At 37.1% G+C, this 23,147-nt stretch overlaps 1 protein-coding gene across 2 annotated transcripts in view; it reads right to left on the reverse strand.

Annotated features, from left to right (window-relative positions):
* Positions 1 to 16,358, reverse strand: part of LOC123308586 (protein madd-4) — a 464,545-nt gene extending 448,187 nt beyond the window's left edge. Inside the window, exon 1 of one of the 2 annotated variants that reach the window (XM_044891314.1) lies at positions 15,896 to 16,358. The gene's annotated coding sequence lies outside the window, so the exon portion shown is untranslated. The remainder of the gene's footprint in view (positions 1 to 15,895) is intronic. The other variant, XM_044891315.1, reaches the window with a different exon arrangement.
* Between the last annotated feature and the right edge of the window lie 6,789 nt (positions 16,359 to 23,147).

Consider the following 23,147-nt stretch of genomic DNA (forward strand, 5'->3'; position numbering starts at 1 on the left):
AAATTCGGTAAAAATATTGGCATACTGTGGTAGAGGTCTTTACAGACACAGGGTCAAATTTGAACAAAAAATCCACCCTTTATTCTATCTAGGTGCATTCAGAAACACCCTATATAATCCATGAACAAGATGAGAAACTCTCAAGTGTGGTACACTTGGCGATATATCTAGTTGGTATTTCCAATATGAACCGAGTCGATAAATTCAACACTCACTATTCAAATGACGCATCTACCTATAGATATAATCACAGCTTATTGAATTAACTTTAATCCGTTCAATGATACCTACCGATATAGTGTTCGCGCTTCCCATACCATTTCCCGCTTCAGCAAGGTGTCACAACCATTTTAATTATTGTTTTTTACGTATAATTCAAGTCAAGTTCACGGAAGTTGCAGTGTTTTTTCTATAGAGAAAAAAATATATGTAAAAATGACTTGAATGAAATTGAAAGAGTGATTTTTAATATGACCACTTTTACCAATCTCAATTGGGATTTTTTTTTAAATATATTGTGCAAGTGATAGATTGCGACATCTACTGAGAAAACTACGAACTTGAAAATTCTTGAAATTACTTTTGTTGGTTTAAATTCGTAATAATTTTTTCTCCTTAAGTTATAGGACATACGGTTTCCGAGATATGGGCGATCGCCACCCTTAAAGAATCACCCCCTATCTGATCATTATTAAATAATTCTTTGGCTCGTCTATCTAATGTAAAAAAGAAACTGGGACGGCATCCTATTGTAAATAACAAAATTCAAAGAGAGTTGAATCAACAAACCCAAAGCATTAGTAGTACGAATAAAAAATCCAATAGTAGCAATATAATAGTACTTATTCAACGAAACATTACAATTTGTCCGCACTGTTTTCACTTTATACCTCACACTATTCACCTTTTTTGACACCGCACTGAACTTGTTGGGATGATAACTCCGTCATCTTAAATATACTTCTCAAAAAAAGTTAAGAAAGTCAGAAGTTTTGTGACCGTATCAAAAGTGGTCGATTCTTGTCAATCAAATTTGTCAGAAATCAAATGTTTATTCTCTAAGAATTTTGGGTTGAACTCGAAACATTTTATACGATTTTCAGTTTACTGGAGTGGGAATTTTTGGGCCTCGTCCATCCCTCTAGGAAAGGATTGTTCCAAAGTGTAGGCTGCGTATTCCATATACTCAAAAAAAATGGTGAGAATGGAAACTTGAGAAACAGTTTCAACTTCTTTAACTTTTACAGAGCAGAAGGGGGAGTCCGGGAGACTTTCTCAGGTAGGAGACTTGAACCACCTCAACTATTTCAATTCAAATTTCGGCTATCGGTATCGTAAATAGCTTGTTACATACTCGTGACAAGGCACAACTAGTGGCGTCTCCATTTTGGCCGCCATCAGAACAGTTCAGCAGTGAGAGGGTTGAACGTGATTTTGTTGTTAGGAAGTAATATTGAATTATTATTATTATTGTTTGTTACACTGTCTGAAAAGTTTAATAGGTGCGTGGTGTGTGTTATTAAGTTTTATTGATTTCATTGATTAATATTGTTTCATAAACAATGACCTTTTTAATAATAGTTGTAAAAGTTTCAAGAAAACATCTGTTGAATAAACTAAAAGGGAGTGCTAGAGAATTGACCCATGCTATCATCGGGAGACCTAATCAGTAGTCCAAGTTTCCCGCACTGAGCTTAGATTATAGTTTGCTTCAAAAAAGACTGAATAATAAAAATAAATATTAAAAATATATACAAGTGTTCAAAAAATATCCCGGAAATAAGTGAGAGTGACTGTGAAATAGAGAATATGTATTTCATACGCTTATACGTCTGATGATGAAAACCTTGACAAAGAAAATCGTTGGTCATTGGAAATTATTTTCTTTCAATGTTTTTTTCTGATAAACAAACTTATGGTTTGTCTCTCTCGCCCCTTGTTCAACTTCAACTGTCTTATGGGTTAGGGAGACACGAGCCAATTTTTGGTTCGTTAAAAAGAATCGCTGTACTCAAAATGTTGATCTCACTTTCACTCTACTATTATCCATGGTTGCCTATTTGGACATGATATCTTCACGCAAAAAAATCAGTTGCTACCATTTACAGATACAACTTAAGTGGCTTCAGAGTGAAAAGGGGTTCAACTATCCCGGACTCCCTCTATATTTCATATAGCTAGGCTGTTTTTGGTGAAATGTTCTTAAGGGGAATTATACGATTCAAGATCAAGACGATCGACATTGGTTGCTTTACGGATGCTACCCCAAATACGAAAATGTGTCACAACTTTGAGCAATAGCCTGAATTACGTACTGGGTCAGTTGAAAAGTAGGAATTACCACGTGAGAGGTTATATTAGGAATATTGAAAAAAATTTCAGTTATTCCTGAATTTCAGCGTAATTTTGGCATATATGGCTATGAAAATCTTTGCAGTATACAGGGTGATTCATAACCATTGGGACATAGGCTAAGGCAGATTGTTTGGATCAAAATATGGCGATAGGACCATACCTCAATAAAATATTGGTGTGGAAAAAGATAGAGGGCGTTAAAGTTGAATTTTTTTTCGTTTTTTGCTAATAATTTCACTGTATATTTTTTCATCCATTTTTAAGAAAAACACAATTGAAAAGTTCAGAGCATCGGAAGGGGATTTGAAGTAACGATTTATTTATTTTATTTATTCATTTCGCCGATAAAGCATAAATAAAAACAATGTAACATAAAAAGAATAAACTTAAATGAAATGTTCTACGTGGCCTCCTCCGACTTCTGTGCCTTTTCTTATTCTTTTAATAAAGGGCTTACTTCGAAGAAAATATTATTCTGCCCTCTTTTAAAAAATTCAACTTCAACGCCCTCTATCTTTTTCCACAGGAATATTTTATTGGGGTATATTTAGCCCTATCGCCATATTTTGGTCCATACAATCTGCCGTTAGCCTATGTCCCAATAGTTATGAATCACCCTGTATAAAGAATTGTTTTTTCTCCTAAACAAACAACTAAATTGGAAAAAAGGGACGGGGTGACATCAAGACGTCCTTCAACAATTCAAAAAAAAATCAGGGCTTCACGTAAGAAATTGAAAATGTAAGTTAAGAACTAGTGAATGACGTTTTTGAATAGAGATTCTTGAGGTATCACTTCCCCTTAGAAAAAAACCACTCCTAGCTCAACACAGGACCGTCGGACAATTAGACATATTAAAACTGAACCTCGAAGAGTCGGCTTTCGGTAATTTTCGGAAAATATATCAATTTCATCCCTTGTTGTATCACGATATCTCTCTCATAGTCTCATATTTGAGTTAACTGAATAAGAGTATCCTCCGAGACGCGCGATCCAGACCAAATGAAGTGCCATCTGTTACGATTAATCAGGCCTAAATGAAAACAATTAAAATTATCCCATTATGCGCTCCTGTTGTGTGGTAGGCAGGTAATTGGCCTCGAAGAGCTCCCAATGTCCCGGGGGGGTACAAGAGTCTCGCCGCAACGAGAGTCAGTTTTGATCGTTTAGCGAGCGACAATTTCAAGGGGTCGACTCCTGGTTACGCTACAAAACGCAAGTGAATTTGCGTGACATGTACGTTTTGGAAGGGACGCGACGGTTGAGGTATAACTGCGTCCTGCTCGGGCGCTTCGAGGCAATTTTCCGCACAATTTGGGTGTTAATTGGAGTAATTCCGGAGAAAATAGTGACATGTTGAGTGACTGTTTGGTTGGGTAATGAAATTCGTTACCTTCAGACAACTTTTCTGGTTATTCCTGTCGGGGTTCATTTGAATCGTGAATTAAGGAGGGTTTAATTTACTGTTTCAACTGGGGATGAAGGGTCCCTCTCGTTCAATGGTTTTGTCCGGAGATTCCTCCACTAAGTGGTTTATTGAAAAAAAATTAGGGGAGACTGGGGAGGGTTGATACGTTTTTTGGAATTTTTATTTTGGAAACTGAATAATATGAAGAAACAGGACATTCCTTATATTATATAATTCTTCAATTAATCGTTCAACAAAATAAATATGGAAGTCTCAAAACATAAATATCTTATTCTGTACAGAACGTTGAACACAAAAACATGCAAACTGTCTCAAGCCTCCCCACATATAGGAGGATTGATACGATGTACTGGGAGGTATGAGACACAAATTGAAAATATAAGTTCCATTGGCATCACTCGCACATGTCACATATAAACATATTTGTGCCTTTTCTAACACCGGTAAATTCTTCGGCGCGCCATTGCGAGCACACCTGACACCTGATCCAGAATTCGTTTGATCTAGAGGATGAAATGAACCATTGCAATATATATAGGCTACATATCCGCCCTCTCAGTCATATTCTTCAACTGTGTCATCCTCATTGTCCGAAATACCCCGGTCTACATACTCTTTCTTTCGTATACCTCTTTTGTTTGATTATCTTGGTTCTTGTTCTGCCTCGGCTATGTATGCTGGATTATTTAGCTCAGTAGGTAGGTCAGCAATGATACTGGCTTGCTTTGGACCCATAGGTGCAGAAAAATCAGGAAACGGTCGGTTAGTCACTTCCGCACAAGAAAAGTCGACCTCGCTAAATACATGGGGATTGTACGGATAAATTTCAGTTTTTAAAAATCCCCTTGATATGTTGGATGGTGAAAACGCCTTCATGTAGGTCTATCCAACTAGCTACGGAATATTTTTTGAAGATGATACATGTATCAAACCTCCCTGAAAACAATTTTTAAAGTGATTTATGTTTTCATATTATACTCATATATTTTGAAAACCGAATAAAACTGTAAATTGAGTAGCTTTATGCATATTTCTAAGTGAAATGTTTGTTTATGCCCAAGAATTAATGCATGATCATAAAAACCTTAGGTAACTTGAGTAAAAACTTACAATTCCTCACCTCGAAACACTCTTTGTTGAATATTTCACAAACAAACTACTGTTAGCCTTACAGATTAACGTCACGCAATGCCCTCTTCCAAAGAATAGTGTTCACTAGTATAATACTTTTGAAAACGGCTACAGACCGCGGATATAAGCCCGTATCGAGCCTCCCCATGTATCAAAGCTCCCTAGTCTCCCCTACATGTACCACTTCCAGTTATAGTTCAGAAAACATCACTTGTGCTTCAGATTAGTCAAGTTTATTTCGGAAAATATCAAATGTAATTCAGATTGGTCAATTTGATTTCGGAAATGGTCATGTGAATTTCAGTTTGGTCACATTTATTTCAAATGTCAATTGTATTTCAGAAAATATCAATTTGAATAAGCGTCAACAAATCTAAACTGCAATACACCTGGTTCCTATCAAGAATTAATTCGACATTTTTGTTTCAAACACCACCTTCATGTCTAAGACATGAGTCATAATTATATTTCAAATTCTCGTCTGCTGTATCAATATGAGTCTTCGACTCGTACAAATATTTCAACAGTAGATTCCTGAGGTAAAAAGAAATACTTTTTTCCTTCACCATTTTTTTCGAATCGGCTCGGTTTAAAAGAAACTAGCTGTTGATTTTTTTTTGTTTTATCCCACAAACGGTTTTATCGAATTAAATAAATTTCGGAATTCAGTTTTTCATTTATGTGATGAATCTTTTTCGAACACAGGATATCACCCACGTCTTCCAGTTTTATCATTATGACCATTACGTATCATAAAAAATATCTTCATCAGTATTCTCCATATTTTCTCTTATATAATGCGGCGTTTTCGAGAATTTGTTGTTCAAAAATTTTAAAGTATCTGTGAAATAAATTTGAATAATAGTATGATATATTTAGCTTGTTATTCTGAAGGATATATTGTTTTTCGGGGGTAGCACAGCTCATTAGGAAAACTTAAAATGGCTATATCTTTTTATCAGGGCATAATAAAAAAAATGGTGAATAAAAAAAGTGTTTCTTTTCATCTCAAGAATCTACTGTTAATATATTTGTACGAGTCAAAGACTCACCCTGTATATGTACAGGGTGGGCACATTTCCTAGCTCTTTTTCAGAGAAACAAAGAATGGTGAAAATCGTAGCCTCCCACGATTCTTCGTTTTGGATTTATAAGCGAAAATTTAGATTTTGACGATTTCGAAAAGTTGTCATAACTTTTTTGTTACCGATCTGAAACTTGAACCTTCTTAGGCATTTTTATACGTAGAATCTACCGACGAAATATTTTTTTTCCAATTCAAAAATAACAAATTCAATAAAAATCTGCATTTAAAATAACGAAACTTCATCTGATGATTCAAAATGAAAATATATTTCGAGCTCGTCAGTGGATTCTACGTAAAAAAATTGCCTAATAGGTTCGAGTTTCAGATCTGTAACTTCAAAGACAAAAAAGTTATGAGAACTTTCCGAAATCGTCAAAATCTCATTTTTTGCTTATAACTCGAAAACACCATTCTTTGTTTCTCTAAAAAAGAGCTAGGAAATGTGTGTTCCGTTTTCTTGTACTCGTAGCTCTTATAGTTGTCGAGATCCCCTCAGTTAACAACGAATTTTGCCCACCCTATACAGACTTTCAGTGTAGGTGCAGGATATTTTGGGGATCGTGAATCATTGTTCGAAATATCTCCCAACTACTTTCATTTTAGAGATACATGAACGCCTCCATGGATTTTCATGAAAATTTGAAGAAATGAGTAGGTGTGGGACAATGACTAACAATGTGACGTTTTTCAATTTCATTTTTCCATTTCCCATCGGAGGGAAACCATCGAACATCATTTAAATCACAAGTGTCACCTGTGGGACGAAGCACAAGTGTCATCTGTGTAACGCACCTATGTGACTATCCCAGGGCAGGGTGTTTTACATCGATGGCATACGTTTCTTACCATCCGAGAAACGATGGATTCTTTCGTCACGTGATGATTTATCTTTTTTGAAGTCGAAATTGAAAGAAAGATCTATTTGCTGGGCCACCAGAACGCGTTCCGTTCAAAAAATTTTGAGTGGAAGGAGGAGGCTATTTCTTGGAAAGAGCTAAAGGAACCGTTCTTTCGAAGTTAGGACGGTAAAAAATCTACGCTACGAGAACCGTAGCCAATAAAAATTGGTCTACAGGTTTACTAGTTTGGACTGATTGCAAAATTCGGGAACAAGCGCGCTAAACCCATTTTCAATCGTTTCAAAATATTTTCCAATACCTACCAACGAACATATTCCCTTTGTTTGTTTGCAGTGTAAGAGGCTTCAGATCGAGCTGGAGTGGCGTTGGCCAACTGGACTGAGAACGCCCCTGCACTGCAATCTCCAGTATGCACTCGATACAGATTATACAAAGTTCGCAGCAATTTTTTCATATCTCTCATCCGCTCAAACATTCAATCCACCTACGAATATGGAATTTTTTCCAATTCCGTAATTCCCCGCGCGGCGAATTCAATGCGATACGATAAATCGGAATCGACAATACACATTTGGAACGTCCTTTCATTCCGTAATGCATCGTCGAAGCTACCTCGTAAATCCGGATAATGGGTAACCACCGAGTTACTCCCATCTCTCGAAATTACAGGACAACTGCATCCGTTACCATCCCACCTATCACTCAAGACGCATCCTTAAGCCATTAAACGACACATTATATCCTTCATGTTTCCAAAGAGGCTAAGGCTAGGGATGGGGAAACATCGATAGAGATATCGATTGTTTGGACCATCAATGGGAGACTGTGATGTTTGATCCAAGCAGCCTACCAAAAAAATGTAACAAATGAATCTAGCAAAGATATCCCAGAAAATTATTCTTGACTAAGCCTTCCAAGTTAGCCCATGCTAATTCTCCTCTACCAGACTGTCAGAATGGTTTCCTGCCAGGACGTTCTTGATTCCCTCAATTCCGCGTCACCATCCTTGAATAAGGCTCATCCAGTTGACGTGGTATATCTCGACTTTTCAATCTCATTTATTGTAAATTTTACAAGTACCACTAGGTATACAATTTTTGACCCATCATACATCATACATGGAGTGTCTTAAACAGTAAACAAATCGCAATAAGCTAAGACATTTTGGAATTCGTGGCCGTTTATTCAGTTGGATGGAAGCATTTCTCACCGACAGATCTTTCCAGGTTCGTGTTTGCAAGGCTTTCTCAACCTGAAGACCAGTTTTAAGTGGAGTTCCTCAAGGTCCTGTATTGGGACCACTTCTTTTTATTCTTTACATCTCTGGGTCTTGAAATGCATGCCATGCATGGATGTTTCAAATGTTATTCAGCACATCGAGTGTTTTGGATAAACTGAATCGTCTGGTGATAAAACTGATTCTCATCAGTTGTCAGGGATTATAGGGGGTCTTTCATGAAATAAATTGTGTTCTTCAAATAAGTGACTTAGTTCAAATTTTTATCGGATAAATAGACTCCTCAAATATTTTCGAAGAACAAAGGTAGTGTTCATTGAGAGCTGTGCGCAGCACCATGACGTTATACTTACGAATCTCTAAGTAACAAATGCTCATTATGTTTTTTGAGATAGGTGGCTCAGTTAGAATTCGTAACATCACAAAATCACTTTTTTCTGGTAAATGATTCCTAGGGGGAGTACGGTAGATTGCTCAGGTAGGAGACTTGAACCACCTCAAATATTTCAATTCGAATTTCGCGCAACCGGTATCGTAAACAGCTTGCGACATACTCGTACCAAGGCACAACTAGTGGCTGCTCCATTTTTGCCGCCATCAGAACAATTTGGGAGTGAGAGGGTTTAACGTGATTTTGTTGTAAGGAAGTAAGAAATTGAATAATTTTTGTTCGTTAAACTGTCTGAGAAGTATAGGTGCATAGGATTATTAGTTTTATTACTTTCATTGATCAATATTGTTTTAAAAACGATTAGCTTTTTTAATGACAGTTGTGAAGTTAACATCTGTTGAATAGCTTAAAAGGGAGTGCGGGAGACTTGACCCATGCTATGGTCGGGAGACATAATCAATCGTCTTATTTTCCCGCACTGAACTCAGATAATAGATTGCTTCAAAAAAAAATTGAATAATAGAAATAAATATAAAAAAATAGAAAAGTAAAAAACATCCCGGAAATAAGTGAGAGTGACTCTGAAATAGAAAATATGTATTTCATACGATGACACTTCTGATGATAAAAACCTTGACATAGACAATCGTTGGTCATTGGAAATTGTTTTCTCTCAATTGTTTTTCCTGATAAACAAACTTGTGGTCAAGTCTCTGTCACCCCCTGTTCAACTCTCCCATGGGTTAGGGAGACATGAGCCAATTTTCGGTTCGTAAAAAAAGAATTGCTGCACTCAAAATGTTCATCTCACCATCACTCTAATGTTATCTATCGGTACCTATTTGAGCATGATCTCTTCACGCAAAAAATGAGTTGATACCATTCACAAATATAACTTATGTGGCTTCAATTCTCATACTCTTTTTGTACAGAAATGATTGAGGAGTCCATTTCCCTTCTTGGCATTTCAATTAGATCAATAACTCAAAAAATAGAGGTAACCTCTTCATCACTGACCTGTTCCAGCATTTTTCTACAAATAAGTTAAATGAATCATCCAAGTTGAAATGTGATACCTATAGTGTTCGATATTTGGAAATAAGGTATTTGCTGTACAAAAAAAGTTCAATTACATTTTTTGCGTATTTTAAGCTGCTCTACATGATGAACACGAAAAAAATATAGGTTGCCATTTGAAAAAATTAAGTTTTGATTGAACTTCTATTTGAATTTTTAATTTTAATTCTGTATATCAGATTGCTAAAAATAGAGATGTAACGTATGATCCAATATGTTAACAAGAGCTGGGCAAAATTTGGTTTCGATACATTCATTAGAAAACTAGTATCAGCTATTTTAGTGAGCATATACAGTTGTCAAAATTTTAGGAAAAAGTCGAATATCTCAGAATCGGTGCTATATAGGACCATGGTTGTCACACCAAAGTTACCCTAAAACTTGACAAGGAATTCAAAAATGCAATAATATACAGGGTGTTCCATTTAAAATAAGAAAGTTGATACCAACAGGGAAAAAACGGAGCACCCTGTATTAAGGTGGGTTATGAAAAATAAAAGTTCAATGGATTACAGACAAGTTTCGTATTAATTTTTTTCTGCTAGCTCTTTTAGTTTCCACAATAAGGTGTAGGGACACTTTAACTCGGACACTTCAATCACTTATTTGTAGGCCATTTCCAATCTTATACGACATTCGTTCAATGTATCGACGTTCATCCATCGATGAACTCGCCAAATCAGACATCCCTGTTCATATTACCGAAGAATGGAGATGAAACTCCTTAATGATTACTTGCGCTCTGGTAATTGTATTGATTCGGGGGCATTTGGCCGCTTCAATGTCCACGGGTTATCCGCCATAAGGACCGTAGAGTTCAAGTTAGTGCGTTAGCATTTCTACGGGAATAAGGTAATGTACCTATTTCATGCTTGATGGAAGATGAAAGGGCGCGTGAGGATCCTCAAGGAGCAGTGGTACATTTCAGCTTGTTTCTATAGAGGTCCTTCGCTTTGACCCTAGGATCGCTTCATTCAATACGATAATACCCCTCAGGGGAAGAATTGAAAAGCCTACATTTCCTACAGGAGACGAATCTTAGATTTCTCCCTGGCGTAGAATACGGGGTACTTCGGACAAATGCTACATGTTCGAAATATTGTTGGTGACAAGGGCGGAATATTTTCAGGAGGTGGGAAGATGAAGGTTGAAATTACCCTCGCCGATATCCGGGAAAAACCCCCTTAAAAATTGGCGAAACTGCCATAGGATTTTATATTTTTAATTTGACCATAATTTAAGGCCTATTTTGGAATAGTTTATTATACAGGGTGAGTCTTAGACTCGTAAAAATATTTTAACAGTAGTTTCCCGAAGTCAGAAGGAACGCTTTTTCACCCCACCATTTTTTTCCCAAACAGCTCGGTTTGAAAGATAAAGGCTGTTGAAATACGATTAAAAAATGTTAATCTCACAAACGGTTCTATGAATTTCGGTATATAATTCTTCATTTATTTGATGAATCATTTTCGAAAACAAGATATCCCACAGATATTCACTGGAAGACCCATATCTTCAGAGTAAAAAGCCTCATATACATGCAGATGTCTATACTAATACTACCCCAAGCTGCTTATTAGATTCAACAAGAATTGCCATGAGGAGTATGCAGGCACACACAAAAAGGACGCTGATGTTTGTGATCTTTGCCTAGACGAGTGACTCTTTTTGTGACTTTTCATTGCAAAAATATTCGATAGTAGGTATATGTTTTTCATTTGATTAAGAAGTATTTAAAAAAAAACCTTAGCTTTACTATAATTGGTTATAAATATAGCGATATTGGTATCAACCTCCTATCCTATATTAGGAAACCATTTTTGAAATTGTGAATTTTGGCATTCCAAAATTAATTTTTTTGATTTGATAAATAAATATAGTTAGACGATTGAAATTTCATAATATAAAAAAATATAGGTTTCGCAATGGTATACGGAAATATACTCGTGACAGGTAGCTGAAAAATTTTCTACATTGATCAAAACAAAAGAGTATCCAATAATAGGCACCATAAAAATACCAAAAATTCTTTTCTTGAAAGTCTTGAAACTGAGTTGGACGCTATTCAATAAATAGTTGAACGTGCGAAGGTGATTGTCATTCAAAGTGAAGATGTTACCGACCTCGACCACCAATAAAATTATGAAGAATGTCATTATAAGCTCTCCACTCATTCTACTGCACCATGCAAAATCAGCGTTATCCAAAATTAGTCGTATGCAGGTAATGTAAAGTTGCTCGCTGAATCCCTAGAAAAAGCTTGTCGCATCATGTGCAGGCTGGGCAAAATTGTCTACTGAGGGGATCTCGAGAACTATAGCAGCTAGAAGAGAACGGATGACACATTCACGAGCTCTTTTTTCATGACTAATCCAAAACTGAAAACAGGATTGGCCTATCATTTTTAGAATTCGAGTTATAAACAAAAATTGAGATTTTGACGACTCCGAGAAGTTCTCATAACTTTTTTGTCTTCGAAGTTACAGATCTGAGACCTTTCTTAGGCACTTTCATACGTAGAATCTACTGACAAAAGATTTTTTTCCAGGTCAAAATAAAAAATTCAAAAAAATCAAAGTTCACCTACTGATTCAAGATGAAAAAATATTTTGAGCTCATCAGTGGATTCTACATAAAAAAGTGCCTGTAGAAGGTTCAAATTTCAGATTTGTATCTTCAAGAACAAAAAAGTTATGAGAACTTTTCGGAATCGTCAAAATCTCAATTTTTGGTTTATAACTCGAAATCTAAAAATGATAGGCCGATTCTGTTTTCAGATTTTTCAGATCATGAAAAAAGAGCTCGAAAATGTGACATCCGTTTTCTTCTAGCTGCTATAGTTCTCGAGATCCAGTAGATAACGAATTATGCCCACCCTGTACAGGATCTTCTTAGCCTAGATGTTGCTAACGTAAGCAGGCCAGAAAAGATCCTCAGTTATGATCACACCAAGAGCATTATGCTCTGCATTTCAAGAACTCCACCACCGATCGAGTACTGATGCCATGGATTTTCCCTCCAAAGATGAACAACCCTACATTTGTCTACGTTCAGGTGAAGAAGCCACCTTGGACACCACCGTGCCATTTTGAAGAACAGGAAAACGAGCGACACAAAAGATTTTGTAGATCTGAAATATACGCCAAGAATAGAATGGGACCCTAAACAGAGACCTGTGGTACGCCACTGATGTTGCTCATTGCAGGCTCTCATTGAAACCACTGCTGATTTTCGTTTTCAATGTTCGGTTTCGTTAGCTTAACCGCTAAGCATCATCATGCAGGAAACTTGAAGAAAATTATTTCATTATGAATGCAGATACGAACACGCTTCCTGAATTTCATACAAACATCTCCAGTTCGCTTAGAAGAAAGGAAATTATCAGAGCATTTTTTTCTCAACTGGCGAATGTTTCCACACGACACGAAATTCTGCAGTTAAAAATCTCGCCCCATTGTTGACCTTGTCTTTATGCTAAAACATAAACTTCAGGGCATAATCGAGGTTCCTGGTGCTCCAGCGGTTCCTTTCCGCTTGATGTCGTCAAGTAAACTGAATATTCAGGAAAAGAGCTCTGGATTCAGCTGAAATAATATTAATTCTTATTTCTTGACCGCCGATTTTCCCATTTTCCAGTCTATGGGTCCTAGAAAGTTTATGAGTGGGATATCTTCGTATAGTTGGTCTTTAAATGATCCCGGACTTATGTAGACCGTATAGCAACGAGTCGTTGGAAGGACTCATAAGAATCTGGTCCAACTTTTACAAGGGTTGTAAGTTTGAGGAGAAGCCAAATATTTTAAATGGGTTCACCGAGGGGTTCACCATTTCCTCCATATAAATTAAATGGCTTTTTTTTCACCATCTCCATAAAGTCGCTCAAGAAGTAATGCACTGAAGGACTGTTCTCAAAGCGCCGAATTAGAGTCGATATAGCATCACAGACCAAGAATCCTCCTCGTTAGGTAGTTTTATGAATGCTTGTTGCGCAAAATAAACAGTATCAAACGTATATCGAATTATTAGCGACGAGGATGGGATCAAGTTTCCTTCGCAATTTAAGTGTGTCTTAAAAGTATCTGTTGTAATTGGAAAAGTGTTATTGCATCGACTGTATACTCCATTCACATTTATTCTAGCAGTCGGTAGGCCATGAAATAATTTTCTCAAGTTTTTGTAACTAGAACGGAGTAAGGTTGGCACTCATGAAATGTCGTTAATGTCATAACGCCGTTGCCACAACTAATATCAATTAATATTGCAAAAATGCGGAAAGTTATTGAAAAAAGAGACAGGGTTTCAGGAAGTGCTATTTAGAATTCAGGTCCGCTCATCCAAATAGTTATACACCATATAGTGGTGGCATTTGCGAATTTTATGTGAATTAATGCGAAAAGTTTCGATGAATGTCATCGCAGAATAAATTCCGAAAAATTGATTTTTCTATTTTTCATTTGACTTGTCCTATACATTGTAAATGTCTTAAGGTGCCAATAAATACCTAATTAATATTATTATATCACTGTATTAAGAAGAACAGCCACAAATACGCGCCAGTTGTCCTATTAATTGTTTATTCATGTGAAATTTTTTATTCAAAGGTGAAGTTCATCTTGACTTCCTTTAATTCCTTTTTCTTTGATGCAAGATGAATTTTGTTGAAGAACATTCTTGTAATTATCTGTTAATTCCTTCGGGAGATACCCATTCCCAATTACTGCATCATATGCATTCCATCTTCGGGTTAATATTTTTGAAATCTATAACTGATGTAACGTATTCAAACTTAAGTCAAAGAAGATAACGAACATTAACTCTCCTCAAGCTAGTGCATATTATGATATTATATTGATCTCTTGTTCTTTCCATGCAAATAACTAGATTTGGTATGCCTTCAATGAGTTTGTACGAACTTCAATTATGTTCGTCACATATTTTCCGAAGAGATTCGACATTGTGATAAAATACGTAATAGCAGAAACTTTTACATAAAACGGGCAACATAGCGTTGATGTAAAACCCAAAATGTTTTGACAAGCTTCATAATCCCACATTTTCGTACTATACAGAGTGAAATGTGTCAAATTTCCATGGCCAACCGAGTGCTAGAATGGAGTATAGATTCTGATATTGTATTTACTTGTCCTAGTAATTGCCTTTTGACATTCATTTGTCCAATGGAACTGCACATCTTTTTGTAGTACATAGTTCGTATTCAGGTGTATTACATACTGCCCGTATACTACCAAAATATAAAGCAATGAAAGGTCGATTCAATCGATTCAAACCTAATTAGCTTTCCAAAATTTAAATTTCAGTCTTGTATTAGGTTTTTTTTTTCAAAGAGCAGGGCGACTTGATAACCTACTGGAATTATATGGAAATAATAAACTCAAAACACGCTCGTTAAAATAATGCATAGAAGGAAGAGACTTTGCTGCACTGAGCTCCTGCATAATGAAGTCGAAATAATTAAGCTTAGAACCCTTTCGAGGTACTTTGAATATTCAATCTGAATGTACAACAAGAGTTTTGCATTTTCTTTTCAAAATGCAAGACAATGAGATCCACTAAGAACATCATGATGAATGCTTTAAAAATAGTATTCCAAAGATTTCTTTTTCCACTTTGGACCCAAGATATATATGATATCCTTATCTGCTTATCTACAAAGAAATCAACATTCCAGCAACACTAAGGATTCTCTCAAATGCTTTTTGCATCTTCTTGGTGTAAAAAATTGGTGTAAAAAATTCTTTCTCAATCCCAATGAGTCAATAATATAGGCCAATAATTAATGTATTTCGAATTTTCCTGTACAAATAATAATAAAGAATGAATTGAACTGAATTCAAAACATTTGCTTCGTTCTTCCTCAAACCGACAACCCTTATAAAAGTTTCACCAGATTTTTATGGTTCGTTTCAACCACTTAAAGCCGTAAGATGTAAGTCTGGGATCATTTCAAGCCTCACTGCACGAAGATATCCCACTCATAAACTTTCTAGGACTCATGGACTGGAAAATGGAAAAGTAAGCAGTCAAAAGGAGAGAATTAATTCAGTTTGTCACATCACATAACAGCTGAAAGTAACCACTAGAGCATCATCAGGAACGTCGATCATACTCTGAAAAGTTTATGTCGTTCATTGACACCCCACATCACTGAAGGGTGACCCCATGATTCTTCAAGAAATTTTAGTGTTTCCGGAGAAGGAATCATTTATTGCCGCATCTGTACATAAGATACAATTTTCGTGGAAAGATGATTCCCCATGCGATTTCACGGGATAATTCCCTAGGGAATAGGCGACGCATGTCCACTCACCTGACGGTCTAAATTCCTCAGCAGATCAAAGCCGGCCGAACGTGTAAACACCACCTGTGCGTCACAGTAAACACACCACCAGAAAAACACGCGTGATGGACGGCTCGCGAATCCCTAGCCGACGCTACCGACGCTGCCTGCGACGTCTGCCGTCTGAGAGACTTTATTGCCGAGTCCGCGCAGCCTTGCTACGTCGACGGATAGGACCTTGCTGTCGGTTTAGGTGCCGAAGACCGAATGACGATGAGACTGAAGAATACACGCTAGTTGCGACCGGCTTGCGGCAATCCTGAAGCGGTTGCTATCGACCGCCACCCCCAACTATTTACATTCGGGATAACTGCGATATCCGCGAAAACATGGCAAATGAAATCATCCCTTGATGTCGGCAAAAAAAAATTGGAAGCTTTTCCGCCTCTTTTTCAGGGCGGTTCTCGCGATGAGATTAAATGGAATCCTCTCGATTTGCATATATGTTCATCATCACTGGAAAGTGGAATCGCAACAATGAACGAAATGCAGACACCTAAGGATGGATTGTGATTTGTGATGTCAGCATGCCTACAGGGCTGGCCGATCAGCAGAGACTGTTCTGGATCAACTGACCGAAGTAATCGAGAATAGACTGACTGAACAACAGAGAAATCGCAGTGTATGCCTTCCTGGGGCAGCATTTGATAAACACAATGTGTCAGTCGGCGAAAAGTCAATACATATTCTTAAGAGAATGTATGAGATGTTAACGACGAGAATAGCTGAGACACAGGTGTGGGTGACGAACCACCTCTCGAAGGGTGGTTACTTCTCCCCTTCTTTAGTGCCTAGTAGTAGATGAGCCACTCCAGGCGGCTCACAGAGCTTCGCTTCAAATATGTAGGCTGTCGATATAGTTCTAAGAGTAACAGGAAAATTCTTAAGCACCTTATGCAATTCAATTCAAAAGGGCCTCAGTGTTATCGAGCAATAAGGCTTGTCAGTTGGGCTAAACATAGATTCTCGCAAGACCACAGTAGTCCCATTTATCTGTAAGGAAACTCACAGCTTTGCAATCCTTCTTTTCAGATAACATAAAGTGAAAGGCTGAAATTAAATAACCGGGTATAAACACAGGTGTAAGTGACGAAACCACCACTCCTGTGGTGCCTTACTAGGCACCACAGGAGTGGTGGTTTCGTCACACAGCTCTGTAAGCGTGTGGAGCATTTCATCTACTACTGTAGATGAAATGCTCCACACGCTTACAGAGCTTCAAATGTATAAGCTGAAGATATAGTTCTTAATATAATTATAATTCTTCTTGCACCTTATGCAATTTAATTCAAAAGACCTCAGTGTTACTGAGCAATAAGGCTTGTCAGTGGGGCTAAACATAGATTCTACCAAGACCACAGTGGTCCCATTTAGCTGTAAGGAAACTAACAGCTTTGCAATCCTTCTTTTCAGATATCACAAAGTGGAAGGATGAAGTTAAATATCCAGGTGTGGGTGACGAAACCACCTCTCGAAGGGTGGTGCCTAGTTTTAGATGAGCCACTTCACAAGCGCACAGAGCTTCGCTTCAAATATATAGGCTAACGGTATGGTTCGAAGAGTGAGAAGAAAATTCTTAAGCACCACAATTTAATTCAGAACACCCCAATGTTATTCAGCAATAAGGCCTATCAGTGCAGCTAAACATGAATTCTACCAAGAACACAGTAGTCCCATTTACCTGTAAGGAAACTCACAGTTTTGCAATCCTTCTTTTCAGATATCACAAAGTGGAAGGCTGAAGTTAAATATCCAGGTATAAACACAGGTGTGGATGACGAAACCACCTCTCGAAGGGTGGTGCCTAGTAGTAGATGAGCCACTTCACAGGCTTACAGAGCTCGGCTTCAAATGTATGACGATATAGTTCTACGAGTGAGAGAAAAATTCTTAAGCACCACAATTTAATTCAAAACACCTCAATGTTATTCAAGAATAAGGCTTATCAGTAGGGCTAAACATAGATTCTACCAAGACCACAGTTGTTCCATTTACCTGTAAGGAAACTCAAAGCTTTTCAATCCTTCTTTTCGCATAACACAAAGTGAAGGGCTGAAGTTAAATATCCGGAAATAAACCTAGAAAGTTAGTAGGCTTAGTGAGATTGCCGATAGTAAAGCAATAAAGGCCTCAATGGCGTGCAGAAGTCTGGATGGTTAAACCTAGGAGATGTTACCCGAAAATACTGCAATTAATGTATGTGAGTCTTGATTGTGAGTCTAATAATACTCTTGCATGCCAACGGAAGTTAGAACAGTACGAGAAAAACCCTCGAAGCAGCACGAACTTCTTTCATTGGCTCTTGACCTTTTTGTTCTAGGTATAGAATGATTTAACTTCAAGAAGGAGAAATAAAATGTCAAAAAGAAAGAGCAACATAGAGGTTGTATCTACCGAGTTTGTCAGATATTTCTTTGGGACTTCTACACTGTCAGATCTAAGAAGTATCTGGATCTTGACAAGAATATGCCCTCACAGGACATTGCCGCCTCAAGGAGCACCTAATGGGAATGGGACTAGCAGAAAATGAAGAGTACAGAGTCAGTGGAAAGTAGCAAGAAACTACGGGTCATCTGGTGAGGAGGGAATGCCTTGTCATTAAAAGCCAACGCAAAAATGCTTGGAATGAGAAACTTTCAGGATGGAGGAGGTAATTTCCTTGAAGCCAGCCCAGGGACTGGGATTCATTTCAACTCTGGAACTGGAGGACATGCTGGATACGACTTGGTGATGATAACATCTCTTAAGAGGGCACAATAGATCTTGAGGTCGCAGTGCTATGCCATTGGACAAGAAATTTGATAGAACCAAGAAGTAATCTTGAAGACATTCCAGACTCTGGGGTTCAGCGAGTTGTGGACGTGGCAAAGCACCCATCTTCAGACTACTATCTGCAATCAATCAAGTCCAGAAGAAACACATCGACTTATATGTCAAACATACGAGTCTTGTGACCGTGACTTGTGACTTGTTTGAGAGTTGGTGTTTAGCGGAACCTTCTCTGACTCAACCACGTGATAGAATTGGAAGTTTCTGCTGAAAAGAACTGAGATTCTTTTTCAGAGCTAGCAAGTATTTTTCATTTTTTAATTTTACAAGACTCGAATACGATCTGGGCCAGAATACAGATCTCATGTTTTGGGGTGTCCAGAGTAGGTTGAATCTTCTGATAGGCGACCCCAACATTACTCTGTCTTATCTGAACGTTGTTACCGATGACTCCTATCAACCCATGGCTTAAGAAACCTTCCATCAAGGCCTACCCAGCTTCAGACATCTAGAGCTGCTCGATATTACAGCATTTTTATGTACCAAGAGCACTCAGCTTCTGAACTTTCTGAAAAGGGACTATTTCTAGGAGAGCTAGATTGAGAATCGATTCGGAATTGATATCGCGAACAAAACTTAGTCAAATTCCAAGTCATAAATAAATTAATTGAATAATAAAAGAAGAGAAGAAAACACTAAGTTTTCACAAAAGAAAATTGTGAAGCTTTGTCAAGTGTTTTCTTCTCTTCTTTTATTATTCAATTCATCATGTTTCGCAAAAGTTATGTGAGGAATCAATTTCGATCATGAATAAATTGCGTGGAGTTGTATGTAGAATAAAATTGATTTTTCATAATGGTCAGGATAATAATGCACATGAGATTCTTTATTATAGGGGATGAAAATGGACAATTTATGTGGAAGGGTAACAGACGATATGAAAACAAAGTGATTGTATCACTCAAATCACTCCATTATAATTCCCATCAGATCCAAAAGTAATTATCCAATAAAAATAAAGTATTGCTCTCGTCTAGCCAATCAACCAAAAATATCCAATATATATCCTCAGATACAATTGTGGGAAACAGTCTGAAAAAAAGAAAAACATTCTCCCGAAGTTCTCCTTCATTTCTCGTTACGCCTTCAAGGGAAAGGGGAGACCAGGCGAAGGCATTTTTGGCAAGAAAACATCGGAGGAGGAAAGACTGAATATAGCCCGTTGTTTATTTGTCTACAAAATATACATATATTTGATACACATAATTTGGAATGGGAGACAAATGAGACGAAGCTGAATAAATGCTTCGTCTAGCCTGTGTCTACATAAATTCGAGACTAAGAATGAATCAATACGGAGTGGACCAACCATATCAGCAAAATCTGAAAGTTTACTATGACTTTTGGGACTAAATATTTAATGTGATTTACACAGAACTATTGATGAGACGTGAATATCAGAAATAAGAAATCGTTTCAATGTCGATCTCACATAAGTGAGTTTAACCTAGAAATAATAGGTTAAAACAACATCTTGCATTCGGTATACAATTTTTTGAAAAACCTCATCTCGGAAAAATTACACCCTTCCGAAGTTTAAGTGAACAAATCTAAAACTAAAGGCACGAAGCTTGGTAAATATCATTTGTCATTTGTCATGAAATTACACATGTTAGAACTGTTTCAACCCTGAAGTATGCTCAGAATGGGTTGAAATAGTAAAACTCCAAGTTATTTTTTCTCACAACTTTTTTTTGATGGAAATTTTTGTTTTAAAAAAACATGGGTGAAAAGCCAAATTCATATACCAACTGTTTTTATTTTGCCTTGAAATCTAGTTGTTTATGCTTTGCAATGACAATCATGAAAACACTAATACCGATACCATGATTGTGTACTGTCATTCAGCTCAATATACAAATTTCAAAATTATTTAATGAGTAATATAAAATTCGATACCCCTCTCGTTTTTTTCTTTCTTTTTTGTTTTCAGATTATTCTTCGTCAACCATCATAGTAGAAAGAATGGGAAGAAGTTTTTGGATTTTGTCATATGAAGAAGATGTCCTTCAATATAATAATTTCAGCTTATTCTTTACACAAATACATCATCATTACACTCATACGGGTAAACAGAGAGTTTTTTCTGAGGTTTTTATCTCTGTTTTTTCATGTATCATACGAAGATATATATGGTACCCCGTTGACATTTTTCCTCTGCTTACACTGAGATCTGGAACGAGGAACAGGTTTTTAGGATCTGTCTCTTGTTGCCATTTCTTTACACCCGCTTCATTGTTTTTCAGATTGTAAAAGTTTGTAACACTCTTTTTCAAAAGAATATATATATATACATAAAAAAGGAAAAAGATTTTTTTGTTAATCTTCGGAGAGATGTGAATTTTCCGTGGGTGGATTTGAAAGAATCTTATACCCAATACCACTCCCTACATTTTTTCGTTGTCATTCCGATACACTCTGTATATTCAAATTCCTTAAACTTCATGATAATTGTTGATAATGGAGTTCCTGGCAGTTTTGTGTCGTTATATCTTTATAGTTAGAGTCTGATATGTTTTCGATAGTTTGAAACCTTAGCTACTCGAAAAACAGGGTAAACAGGTAATCACCGAGCTGCGAAGGTACTAATTTTAAAATTATAAACCTAAATCGTCAAATATTTTCAGCTCGGCCATTTTTGATTTCACATTTCAAAAATACTATGCTCAATCAATACACAGAAAATGGTCCATGATGTTATCAAATCTGAAGACGTTCTTAATGTCCTTGTCCCCTCCCAGAGTTGTGCTTTTTTCCTGGCCATCAAAGTTAACCTGCTTATTTGGTGCAGATGATGTTTGTACAGACATTGCTCCATCAACAGCCAGTCAGGCTCTCTTCAGTCAGGGTGAGTTTCTACAGACAGTTGACCTCTAACACCACAACTCCAACTGGTGGATGTATTGCTTTTCTCCAAGACCACAGAAAGGTTATACTTTATGGACACATATACTTTATGTGTCCTTTTTCAACAGCTCTTTAATTTTCTTCATTATTGAAATGACCTGGCACTCACAAGAGAGTGGGAATTTGGCTTCTGGCGAATGCCTTATGCTTGGACAACATTAGTCTAAGGCTTCCATGTCGACAAAGAACCCTGCTGGCTTTAGGAATAGTAACAGATTCATCTTCTTTTCTAAACCATTCGTCAGCGGTTTGAAGTGTAGTAGAAAAGCAGTTTTCCAAGGCTACTTGGATTCAGCACCTATCTTAATATTCTCTTATACCCTTCAATTTACCAGTAGGTCTGCTTGGTTTTTCCCTGTTTTATTCCGTCCAAAATCTCGAATGCACTTTAGATGAGGTAAGATCCCTCTGCAGAGTCAGTGAGTCACAGTTTTTATTTTTGTTCTAATATCCTGCATAAAGAGTCTTGGGGAAGTTGTACATAGTTTTAACAAATCTGACTACATGACACATTAGAACTGAGAACTGGCTCTACCAGCTTCCTAGACTGAACAAAGAGTACATAATGTTATCTAATCTACCAGACCTGCAAATTCAATAGTCATACGAGGAAGAAATGGTGTTTTTAGCCTACGATTCCCTGAAACACAGCTTGTGACAGCTGTTGGAGGTTGGTGTGCGTAAGGGAAATAGGAATTTCCAGGATAGATTGGTGGACTATTCGACAGATATGTGTCAAAGTTTGGTCCCTGCCTTTATTTGAATTATTCTGAATCATAGTTCTCAATCTAAGACTTCATATTTCCACCAAAGAATCTTCCTACTTTTGTTAGTTGATACCTACTAAGTTACTTATTATAAGTTATTTTTGCAATACGGTGATTTCTACCGAGGCATGCGAACAATATTTTGTTGCGAAAAGACATTAGGTTAATTAATCTTAGCTCAAAGCTTAGTTGAAGGGTGCAAAGTTATTGTTGTCACTGAGCAATTTGAATTCTGATTTTTTCTATCTCATTCAAGTTCTTACTCACAAAAATCCAACTGAATAGAGCGAATAAAAATGTTTTTTCTCAGAAGGCTCGTTGTAAAAAGCTTCGTCAACGTATACCCACGTACACTTCCTCTTGGCACAAACGAAACCTACATGCGTAGAGTCGAACATCGCAAGTTTTCAATGTTTGTGAGCTGTTCGAAGTTGGGACAATTGATTTATTGACCAGACAGTCTGTCTGAGGTCAGTTACTCGACTTGTGTACATTTCGTTGCTTCGGGTCTTTTTGCTGACCGAAGTTTCACTTCGATGGGCAATTTTGCCCCTTCAAGAATTCGAATGTCTGATGATGAATGATGAGGATAGGGTAGGCAGTGAGGAGTAATAGGGTCTCGTATTGTGATGCTTCGTCGATGCAGTCCATCGATAAACGTGGGTTCTGAAATATCATTTCAAACGAAAAGTCAAATAGAAAACATTCACTCACTCATT

This window comes from Coccinella septempunctata, chromosome 2 (genome assembly GCF_907165205.1).
Source record: "Coccinella septempunctata chromosome 2, icCocSept1.1, whole genome shotgun sequence".
Classification (NCBI taxonomy): Eukaryota; Metazoa; Arthropoda; class Insecta; order Coleoptera; family Coccinellidae; genus Coccinella; species Coccinella septempunctata.